Genomic DNA, 11794 nt, shown 5'->3' with positions numbered 1-11794 from the left:
AGTGGCGTTTGAGAGTCCCAAGTGGTATGAATGGGTTGTGAGCTTTGTAGTGAAGTTTGAGTTGAGTGAGTGTGAGGTGAGCGTGTTGAAGAATAAGCGGATGGTCCAGAGAATGATTGAGAGTAAGGATGTGGTGTGTGATATCAATTCTGTGCGAGGAGCGGATGTGGAGAGTGTGTGGAAGAAGGTGCGAATGGATGGGATGAGTAACAAGCAGAGTGAGGTTGTATGGCAGAGTTTGCATGGTGTGTTACCGGTGCGAGAGTTTCAGCGTGTGAGAGGTCTGGTGAGGGATGAAAGGTGTCCGAGAGAGGGGTGCGGGGGATGTGAGAGTGTGATGCACGTTTTTTGGAACTGCGGCTATGCACAGAATGTATTACGGAGGCTCGGCCCTCTGTGCAAGGAAATAACAGGGGCCACGTTCATTAATTATGGCTTAGTTATGTTCGGGTTTGGTGTGAGTGATTGTGTGAAGCAGAGGTTGTTGTGGCTGTTTATGGCGTGTGTGAAGGAAGTGTTGTGGGATGTGAGGAATGTGTATGTGTTTAAGCGGAAGGATCTGAGGGTTAGGGACAGCGTGCGAATGGTGTTGGGGAAATTGTATTTTATTTATTTGTGGGACAAAAGCAAAGGGGGGGGTGGAAGCGGAGGGGATATGGAAAGTCAAAAAATGGATTGAGTTAGTTAATTTGTCAGGAGTTTGACATGTCTTTAAGTTGTATTTGATGTGATGAAGTGTTTTTGTGTTGTGTAAATAAAGCCTTTCAGGTTTAAAAAAAAAAAAAAAATCTGTTCTTATCAGTTTAATATCTGATACGTCCCCTATCTGGGGACCATATATTAAATGGATTTTTAGAACAGGGAGCTGGAAAAAGAGCTTGCTCTGTCCACTCCACGCATTGACCTGGTATTGCAGTACCTCCAGGACCGGTGCACCCCCTTTCCTACAACAGTTTCCAAAAGCAGAAAAACAAAACCGACGAGCAAGAGGTGCAGCGCAGCTGTGGCGGCGGCTGCTGCTACCACCACCCAAGCACTTTGATTGACACTCAGCCCGTCTGCTCGCAACATTGTATCCATTGAGCAGCTGCGTCTGCCAGAGTGTGCATAGCACAGGTACAACTGGAAGCAAAACAACACACACCAGTTCATATGGCAGCCGCACTCTATAGTTCGTACCTACCGCTGCGCTAATAGCCAAGTTGGAAACATCGGGCAGGCACAGCGTATCCTGGCAGCCTGCGTCTGTATGCTCCACGTATTCGGGTCATGGGTGTATGTGCAGGGGGCCCGGAGCCCCAGGGGGCCCATAAAGTCTCTCTTCCCCACATTGTAAACCAATGCTATCAATGAAGCTTTATAGTTTGGGGGCCCAGTTCCAGACTTTGTACTGGGGCCCCGCAGCTTCAAGTTACACCTCCGGATCAGGATAATGCTAGGCCATTCCAACCAGCCTGTGTGAGTGACCTGCAGTCGCTGGTAGTCGAAAAGCGTCCGGCCCCGGATGTGCGCTTCAGAGTGGACAGACAGCAGTGGACCCCCAATCACACAGGCCCGAGGCTTGCTATGCAGCACGGAATACCTCATTGGACTGCAGCGCTCCACGTGGGCTGAGATACACGCTCCACGTGGGATGGGCAGTATTCCGTCCATGAGGATCCAGGCCAACGCTTACAGATGGAGCAACACCCGGGGAGCAAAGAACTCCAACGAACGGACGTCTACTTTAAAAGGATGTATTGCTTTATTCAATGCATGGACACAGAAACAGTTCAACCGCTCGCTAAAGACCGCAGTCAATACAGTAAAGAAAGAAATGTGTCTGTTTAATGTAAACTTGCACGGAGCTCGTTTGTGAGCCACTGACTGAATGAATGCTGCTGCCGCTGCTGCATGTCTGAAACGTGGTCTGACGTTACATGCACCAGCAGGGATAAGGCCTTGCCTATAAGCATTCCCCAGCTGGCAAAAACGGAACCTCCCTGCCTATTCCTCACCATGGAAGAACGGAACCTACCTTTTTTTTTTAAAAAAAGAAAGCCACAGCAGCAGCCAACTCGATTTTGGTAGGCCGCTGTCTCCCCCTTGTGTGCTGCATTAAAAATGCACTCCGCTAAAAATAACTGATCCACGAAATAGAGCGTAGGGAGAGAATGAGGCTTCTAGATGAGCCGTCAGGCTATGATAAATTGTATCACACCTGGGCGATATGGATAGATGCCCGGAGCTCACCCCTATTTACTAGGTGGTTACAGACAGGGACATGTGAGTAACACGTTTAAACCACAATCGTAAAGAGAAACAGCAATCCCGGAGCGCCCCCCCTCCCCCTTTTTGTTTTATTTTCTCTTTCTCCCGTGTCATAGATACCTACCCTCCCTTACCGCTCCCCCCCCTTCCCCTGTTTGTAGACCTTATAAAATATCACAGACAAACATTATATAGTTCAACTCGAAATTTATTTATTAAGTTTCATTGTCAAAGTTATTTTTACATTGCTTTGAGATAAGGCAAAAGTTTCCCCCCCCCTCCATGAAACCAATAAAACCTATATTGAATAAAATAAAAATGATGCAGTTACCGGTAGTTCTGCAGTTACCGGTAGTTCAGCAGTTGCCGGTAGTTCAGCAGTTGCCTGTAGTTGTGCAGTTGCCGGTAGTTCTGCAGTTGCCGGTAGTTCTGCAGCTTCTTGGTAGAGATAAAGACCATCTCCCGTCTCCCAGCTGCAGCAGAGACTGACTGAAATCGCTGCCAAGCCCGGTATTTATGCTTCTAAATTGATGACATCACAATGGAGTGACATCAGCCTGCCATACACCTGGCTCATGACATCACAAAGGAGTGACATCGTCAGCCTTCCAAACACCTGGCTCAATTGCATACAGTATGTATGTATGTATGTATGTGAGTCTATCTATCTATCTATCTTTATTAATTATGTAGAATATAGATATGAATTATTTCTAAATTACAGATTTTGTAGATATAGATTAAAGATAGATTTAAGAGTGTGTGTGTGTGTGTATATATATATATATATATATATATATATATATATATATATATATATATATATATATATATATATGTGTATATATATATATGTGTATTGTGTGTATATGTGTATATATATATATATAATGTGTATATATATATATATATATAATGTGTATATATATAATGTATATATGTAAAAAAATATATAAAATCTGTAGTTATGTATGTATGGCGGGCAAAAAAGGCCTGCTGTATGTTTTTAAGTTCTTCGGATGACCATGCCGCTCTAATATTCTCCTTACTAGGGTCTACTAATGCTGGCCCAGGGGAAGGCAATAAAGCCCTATGGGGCCGAAGACAATTTCCCTTATTTTAGGTAAAAAGTTTCCATCCGTCCCCACTGGAAATGCGGCCGGCCGAAGAGATCCCTCCAACCGACCGACCGACGCACCTTCAGAGACAAACTAGTGCTTGCTTCTAGTGTCATCGCCGGCTTAACCATCCTTTGTAGGGAGCTGACGAGTCCTGCAGCAGCAGCAGCAGCAGCAGCAGGCTCTGCAAGCCTAGGATGCGTGAGCACGGTGCAAGAGGAAGGACTGAGGGTGTGAGGCTGGGCGCGGTTGAGAAGGCGTGGGGCGGGGCTATGGAAAGTTTTACAAACTCTCCCAGCTGCCTGGGTGCATTGTGGGTGCGCCCAGAGTGCTGGCTGAGCGTGTTGCCTCAAGCCTTGGAAGTGGAGTTGGGCGGACCGGGCTACAGGTAAAACCCATTACGGGTTATCGCTTCTCGGCCTTTTGGCTAAGACCAAGTGTACTTTGTACAGGAAGTCTTGGCCGGAAGGTATCTCAGGCACCCCTCTCCTCGGCCTGGCGGGATCGCCCACTCCGGTGGGCTAAACCCGCCTGCTGCTATTGGGGAGAGGGACTAGGTCCTCGAGTAAACGAGTTGCGATCCCCCTTGCCGGCTTGGCCTTGTGCCAAGTGAGGATAATTTACAACTGCGGAGTTGTAAGGCGTGTTGCGAAGTGAGTCATGGGTGCGGACCCTGACTCTATACCGGCCTATGCCCGGATACAGAACACCATCCGTGTAATTTTTACCGAAGAAGCGGCGGGTACACGTGGCCTGCGTTATGTGGTAGAGGACGTGCTCATGGGCGTTTTCAACATCCAGAAACGGGAAATATTGGCGATACAGGACTACCCCAAGCGTAGGACTTATGATGTTACCTTTACCCAGAAAGGTATTTTCAGTGATTTAATCAATGCGATTCCTACTAAACAAGATCCACGGCTTGAGGGTGTCCAGATGATTGAGCACGTCCTAGATGTGACCAAGCTTGTAGTGATTAAGATGTATTCTCCCTACGCTGACCAAAAAGAAGTGGAAGCCTTCCTACATGGCTATTTCAAATCGGTCAAGTGTATGGGAAAGATTATGAACGAGCTTGGTATTTGGACATCTAAATGGAGGTTCCAGGTCACGTGTATTAAGGACCCTGGGTGCCCAGGGGGTCTCAAATTACCGCCTGCTCGTTTTAAACTGGGTAACGTGAGTGGCGACCTCTATTTTGCGGGAATGCCTGATTTTTGCCGCAACTGTAAAAAATATGGCCATGACAAAGACAGTTGCGGCGTCACCTGCAGGAATTGTGAAGGCTCAGATCACGAAACCAATCAGTGTCCTATGGCGAAAAAATGTCATCTATGCGGCAGAGTTGGTCACCTCTTTTATGCTTGTCCCCATAGGGCACGAAATACGGAGCAGCGAGGGCAGCCAAGGAAGCCAGCAGACCAAACCGCACCCCCCCAAGGAGAGGAACAGGAGGACATGGACACTTCCAGCAGACCCCCCCAAAATGAGGAAGGAACATCCAAAGAGCAGCGGCGTAGCAAGAGGAGGGCTACGGATCGGCCGATGGACATCCCATCCCAGAAATCTGGGTCAGAGGGGAAGTCCGATGAAGCTGGTCCTAGCCCGCAGGAGACGCCGGCTGCGAGGGTACCCGAGGCAGAAGACCCCGGGGGTGACGCAGCAGCAATGAAAAGGCGGAAAGGCTCGAAGGCCACCCTGTACTCGGAGGTGGTACGGGGGGGACCCAAGGAAGTACCTGCTGACGCAGCGAAACCGGACGGTCCCCCCAAGGTGCCAACCACCAGTGCCCCTCCCCCTCCCTGCCAGGTGGGGGACCCGAGGGCAACCTCCGAGATGGTGGCGGCGAGCCGAGTACCCACCCCTGCAGAGGGGAAAAGTGAACGGCAGAAGGCCGATATGTCGACCCCTGGGGTAAGCACATTACCAATGTCATCAATATGGGATCTGTCTGACATTCCTGCCTCGGGTGTCCCGGGGGGGCAGCTGAGTGATGGGAGTTCCTCTCCAGCATCATCGTTGTTTACGGTAGACTCGGATGCGGGGGGGTATGAGAGCTCCAGCGGGGTCTCTGGCGTAGCTGGAGAGTGTGGTTTTTAAGTTGAACATCGTGAGCGTATTCCAAGACATCTACGCACACACTCAATGATGGCGGACCTTTCATGTCTCACTTTTAACGTAAGAAGCCTCGAGAGCAAAGTGAGACGGGCTGCCCTGTTTAACTACTTAACCATTTTTGCTGCTTCCGTATTCTTCCTGCAGGAATGCGGCATCCCGCACAAATCCCAATACAAAAAGTACGAGAAGGATTGGGTACATGGGCCATCAGTCTGGTCTGGATCTAACGAATCCAGATCAGCAGGGGTCGCCATTCTTTTTAAAGGGAACGTTTTTATTGAAAATTTTTATGAAATTTTACCAGGCAGAATTTTATTGGTCAGAGCTTTTATCAACGGTATTAAATGTCAGTTTTTAAATTTTTACGGTTCTCCGGAAAAGAAGGTGAGAGCAGAAATGTTGGAGATTTTACCCCTTTTTATTAACACCTCTTATCCCCTTATTTTAGCTGGAGATTTTAATTGTGTTTTAAGGGGGGAACACCGGTTCTCTAACTCCGTAAGCAGGAACTACGATAAAACCTCCAATATGCTGAAGAACCTCGTCACAGACCACCTGCTTACGGATGTTTTTAAGACCTGTAACCCGCTTTTACCAGAAGAGGCCGGCGTGACCTGGAGCAACACCACCTGCAGCTCCAGGATCGATTTTATCTTCTGCTCTCACCAGGTACAACCTTTTAGATCTGATGTTTTTAATAATACCCTCTCTGACCACAAGGTTTTATTTTTTAAAGCAAACCTTGGAGAAAGAAGGAGAACCAGTAATGCTTGGAAGATGAACGTGTCCCTTCTACAAGATCCGCAGATTTTATCTGATTTTATTACTTTTTTTAAAGAATGCAGACGGGTAAGAGATCCCAACATTCCCACCAGCCAGTGGTGGGAAAAGATGAAAATCAAGATCAAGGACTATTTTATCCAGGTTGGGATCTCCAAAGCCAAAGAAAAACGGGCTTTTTATTCCAATCTAAATACCCGTCTGCAGACCCTGTACAAGATGAAAGAGCACGGTATAGAGGTAACTAAGGAAGTAATGGACGCCAAGAAAGATATCGCCAAATGCCTGGAGCAGAGAGGTAAAGAAATAATATTCCGTTCTAGAGTCAAGCACCTCGAAGAGAATGAGACCTGCTCCAGGTATTTTTTTAAGAAAGTTACCGAGAGAAAATGTATTTTAAATGAACTCGATGGAATTACCGACGTACAGGGTCTTTTAGGAAAAGTACATGGTTTTTATGCGGATCTTTTTAACACTAAAAGTGTGGATATAAGTTTTATGGAAGACTCATTAAAGGAGATCACGGATGTTTTAGACCCTGCCTCCCAGAGCCTTTTATTACGTGATATTTCGGAGCAGGAGATTTTAGATACCATCCGTAGTTTTAAACCAGGCAAGGTGCCTGGTCCGGACGGTATACCCATCGAGTTTTATGTCACGTTTTACGGAATTTTAAAAGAGGATTTTTATTCTCTTTTTAGCGAGATTTTTAATTCCAAGAGCCGCCCAGGGTCATGGCGGAAGGGTGAGGTGTCTCTGTTATACAAGAAAGGGGATAAGACTGATATAAAAAAATGGAGACCCATCACCCTTCTAAACGCCGATTATAAGATCATGGCTAAAATCTGCGCCAACAGACTTAAAGAAATCATACATAAAATTATACACACCAATCAAGTCTGTGGCGTCCCTGGGAGGGCTATACACGAAAATCTTAACCTTTTAAAAGACTGCATCAGCGACACGAAGTCGAGGCATGGCAAAATGGCCATTTTATCCATAGATTTCGAGAAGGCCTTCGACAGAGTGTCGCATTTTTATCTTTTTAAGGTTTTAGAGAAGATGGGTATACCGGAAGGCTTTTTACTGTCTCTAAGAGCCTTTTATGATAACTGCACCAGCAAGATTTTAGTAAACGGTTTTAAGACGCAGGATGTCCTTTTAAAATCCGGGGTGAAGCAGGGGTGTCCCTTGTCCCCACTACTTTTTATCTGTGCACTGGAGCCTCTTTTATGCGCCATAAGAAAAGACAAGCAAGTTCGTGGAGTCCCCCTACCGGGTGGGGGGGTGGGGGGTATCGAGGCCAAAGTAGTGGGGTACATGGATGATGTCGCTGTGCTGTGCAGGGACACCCTCTCAATTCAGAAAACCTTGAGGCAAATTCAGTATTTTTGTTGCTCCTCCGGTTTTAAGGTAAATTTTAATAAAAGCAACATTTTAAATATAGGAGATATGTTTTTAGCGGACATTCCTGTTCCTGTTTCTGAATCAGTGCAGATTTTAGGTGTCTCCTTTAATGAGTCAAACAATGGTTTTACCAGTTGGGACTTGGTGGCACAAAAAATAAACAAAAAACTGTGTATGTGGAGCATGCGGCAGCTGACGCTGGAGGGGAAGGTTTTAATTACAAAGATGATTATTTTACCGATTTTACTATACCTCAGTTTGGTGTTTCCCCCTCCAGACCGGCTGCTAAAGAAAATCACAAAAGCATGCTTCACCTTCCTATGGAACTCCAAGATGGAAAAACTTAGACGAGAAATAGTTTTAAAACCCAAACCCATGGGGGGGAAGGATTTCCCTGATTTTAAGGCTTTTCTTTTAACTAAGTTTTTTAGTATGTGTTTGAATGCTGTTTTTAAGAGTCATTATTGGTCTTACTTCATCCGTTTTAATACAGGTTATTTTATGCGTAGACATAGGTGGTTTTCCACAGTTTTAAACTCCCCCTATTCTTTTAACCTGACAGACGAGTACAAGATTTTAGCAAAAACGGTGATTTTATATGATTTGAGTGGTAAGACCGTGCAATATCTTTTAAATAGTAAAAAAACATATAAGGACATAAAGGAAAGTGGTTTTATGGCGCCTGCAGGGAATTTTAATGAAGAAAAAACAAAGCAAATATGGAGAATGGTGAATGATAATTCTCTTTTTAATTCCCAGAAGGACCTTGCCTGGAGCTGCGTTCACGAGTGTCTTCCATGCCGGGCATTCCAGCATCGAAGAGGGCTGACCAACTCTGCCGCATGCCCAAGACCAGGATGCCGAGATGACGAGACGATACAACACCTGATGTGGACCTGTTACTTCGCCCAACTTATATGGACTAAAATAAGCCCTCTTCTACGTAAAATCACCCGGATTAAAGAGCTAAAGATGGAGACCGTGCTGTACGGATGCTTGGAGTGCCCCACACAGACCGAGAAGATAATGGCATGGAAGACCATCAACTGCGTGAAGGCAGCTCTATGGAAGGCCCGAAACATTTTACTGTTTAAGCATGAGATTTTAACAGTGCAGGACGTTTTATCTATTTGTTTTAGCGAGATGTATGATTATTTTATAATAGATAAAAAGAACTTTCCGATTTTATCCAGAAAATGGCTTTTAAGTGAGTGGAGTTCCATATTGTGATGCCACCAAGTGCCCATTTTATGTGTATGTATATCTGTATTTTTAAAGAGTTTTTGTTTTAGAACATTTTAGGTTTTAAAATGTTCCTAAAGTGCATTTATTTTGTAAAACTCTTGATGTTTCAATAAAGTCACCCCACTAGTTGGGGATGTTAACTCAAAAAAAAATCTGTTCTTATCAGTTTAATATCTGATACGTCCCCTATCTGGGGACCATATATTAAATGGATTTTTAGAACAGGGAGCTGGAAAAAGAGCTTGCTCTGTCCACTCCACGCATTGACCTGGTATTGCAGTACCTCCAGGACCGGTGCACCCCCTTTCTTATTTCAGTATTCAAAAACAGAAACGACGAGCAAGAGGTGCAGCGCAGCTGTGGCGGCTGCTGCTACCACCACCCAAGCACTTTGATTGACACTCAGCCCGTCTGCTCGCAACATTGTATCCACTGAGCAGCTGCGTCTGCCAGAGTGTGCACAGCACAGGTACAACTGGAAGCAAAACAACACACACCAGTTCATATGGCAGCCGCACTCTATAGTTCGTACCTACCGCTGCGCTAATAGCCAAGTTGGAAACATCGGGCAGGCACAGCGTATCCTGGCAGCCTGCGTCTGTATGCTCCACGTATTCGGGTCATGGGTGTATGTGCAGGGGGCCCATAAAGTCTCTCTTCCCCACATTGTAAACCAATGCTATCAATGAAGCTTTATAGTTTGGGGGCCCAGTTCCAGACTTTGTACTGGGGCCCCGCAGCTTCAAGTTACACCTCCGGATCAGGATAATGCTAGGCCATTCCAACCAGCCTGTGTGAGTGACCTGCAGTCGCTGGTAGTCGAAAAGCGGACGGCCCCGGATGTGCGCTTCAGAGTGGACAGACAGCAGTGGACCCCCAATCACACAGGCCCGAGGCTTGCTATGCAGCACGGAATACCTCATTGGACTGCAGCGCTCCACGCGGGCTGAGATACACGCTCCACGTGGGATGGGCAGTATTCCGTCCATGAGGATCCAGGCCAACGCTTACAGATGGAGCAACACCCGGGGAGCAAAGAACTCCAACGAACGGACGTCTACTTTAAAAGGATGTATTGTTTTATTCAATGCATGGACAGAGAAACAGTTCAACCGCTCGCTAAAGACCGCAGTCAATACAGTAAAGAAAGAAATGTGTCTGTTTAATGTAAACTTGCACGGAGCTCGTTTGTGAGCCACTGACTGAATGAATGCTGCTGCCGCTGCTGCATGTCTGAAACGTGGTCTGACGTTACATGCACCAGCAGGGATAAGGCCTTGCCTATAAGCATTCCCCAGCTGGCAAAAACGGAACCTCCCTGCCTATTCCTCACCATGGAAGAACGGAACCTACCTTTTTTTTTAAAAAAAAGAAAGCCACAGCAGCAGCCAACTCGATTTTGGTAGGCCGCTGTCTCCCCCTTGTGTGCTGCATTAAAAATGCACTCCGCTAAAAATAACTGATCCACGAAATAGAGCGTAGGGAGAGAATGAGGCTTCTAGATGAGCCGTCAGGCTATGATAAATTGTATCACACCTGGGCGATATGGATAGATGCCCGGAGCTCACCCCTATTTACTAGGTGGTTACAGACAGGGACATGTGAGTAACACGTTTAAACCACAATCGTAAAGAGAAACAGCAATCCCGGAGCGCCCCCCCCTCCCCCTTTTTGTTTTATTTTCTCTTTCTCCCGTGTCATAGATACCTACCCTCCCTTACCGCTCCCCCCCCCCCCTTCCCCTGTTTGTAGACCTTATAAAATATCACAGACAAACATTATATAGTTCAACTCGAAATTTATTTATTAAGTTTCATTGTCAAAGTTATTTTTACATTGCTTTGAGATAAGGCAAAAGTTTCCCCCCCCCCTCCATGAAACCAATAAAACCTATATTGAATAAAATAAAAATGATGCAGTTACCGGTAGTTCTGCAGTTACCGGTAGTTCAGCAGTTGCCGGTAGTTCAGCAGTTGCCGGTAGTTCAGCAGTTGCCGGTAGTTTTGCAGTTGCCGGTAGTTTTGCAGTTGCCGGTAGTTCTGCAGTTGCCGGTAGTTTTGCAGTTGCCGGTAGTTCTGCAGTTGCCGGTAGTTCTGCAGCTTCTTGGTAGAGATAAAGACCATCTCCCGTCTCCCAGCTGCAGCAGAGACTGACTGAAATCGCTGCCAAGCCCGGTATTTATGCTTCTAAATTGATGACATCACAATGGAGTGACATCAGCCTGCCATACACCTGGCTCATGACATCACAAAGGAGTGACATCGTCAGCCTTCCAAACACCTGGCTCAATTGCATACAGTATGTATGTATGTATGTATGTATGTGAGTCTATCTATCTATCTATCTATCTTTATTAATTATGTAGAATATAGATATGGATTATTTCTAAATTACAGATTTTGTAGATATAGATTAAAGATAGATTGAAGAGTGTGTGTGTGTGTGTGTGTGTGTGTGTGTGTGTGTGTGTGTGTGTGTGTGTGTATATATATATATATATATAATGTGTATATATATATATATATATAATGTGTGTATATATATATATAATGTGTATATATATATAATGTGTATATATATAATGTATATATGTAAAAAAAAATATAAAATCTGTAGTTATGTATGTATGGCGGGCAAAAAAGGCCTGCTGTATGTTTTTAAGTTCTTCGAATGTCCATGCCGCTCTAATATTCTCCTTACTAGGGTCTACTAATGCTGGCCCAGGGGAAGGCAATAAAGCCCTATGGGGCCGAAGACAATTTCCCTTATTTTAGGTAAAAAGTTTCCATCCGTCCCCACTGGAAATGCGGCCGGCCGAAGAGATCCCTCCAACCGACCGACCGACGCACCTTCAGAGACAAACTAGTGCTTGCTTC

The 11794-nt window shown here is 45.7% G+C and overlaps 2 non-coding genes across 2 annotated transcripts; both read left to right on the top strand.

Moving 5' to 3' along the window:
* Positions 1-756: 756 nt before the first annotated feature.
* Positions 757-941, top strand: LOC136573874 (U2 spliceosomal RNA). The gene has a single exon (XR_010786090.1). It is a non-coding gene; the product is annotated as a U2 spliceosomal RNA (small nuclear RNA).
* An 8096-nt stretch (positions 942-9037) lies between these two features.
* LOC136574009 (U2 spliceosomal RNA) lies at positions 9038-9223 on the top strand. The gene has a single exon (XR_010786190.1). It is a non-coding gene; the product is annotated as a U2 spliceosomal RNA (small nuclear RNA).
* The last annotated feature ends 2571 nt before the right edge of the window (positions 9224-11794 follow it).

The sequence above is a fragment of the Eleutherodactylus coqui genome, chromosome 7 (assembly GCF_035609145.1).
Source record: "Eleutherodactylus coqui strain aEleCoq1 chromosome 7, aEleCoq1.hap1, whole genome shotgun sequence".
NCBI lineage: Eukaryota > Metazoa > Chordata > Amphibia > Anura > Eleutherodactylidae > Eleutherodactylus > Eleutherodactylus coqui.
This window is presented reverse-complemented; position numbering and strand designations above follow the sequence as displayed.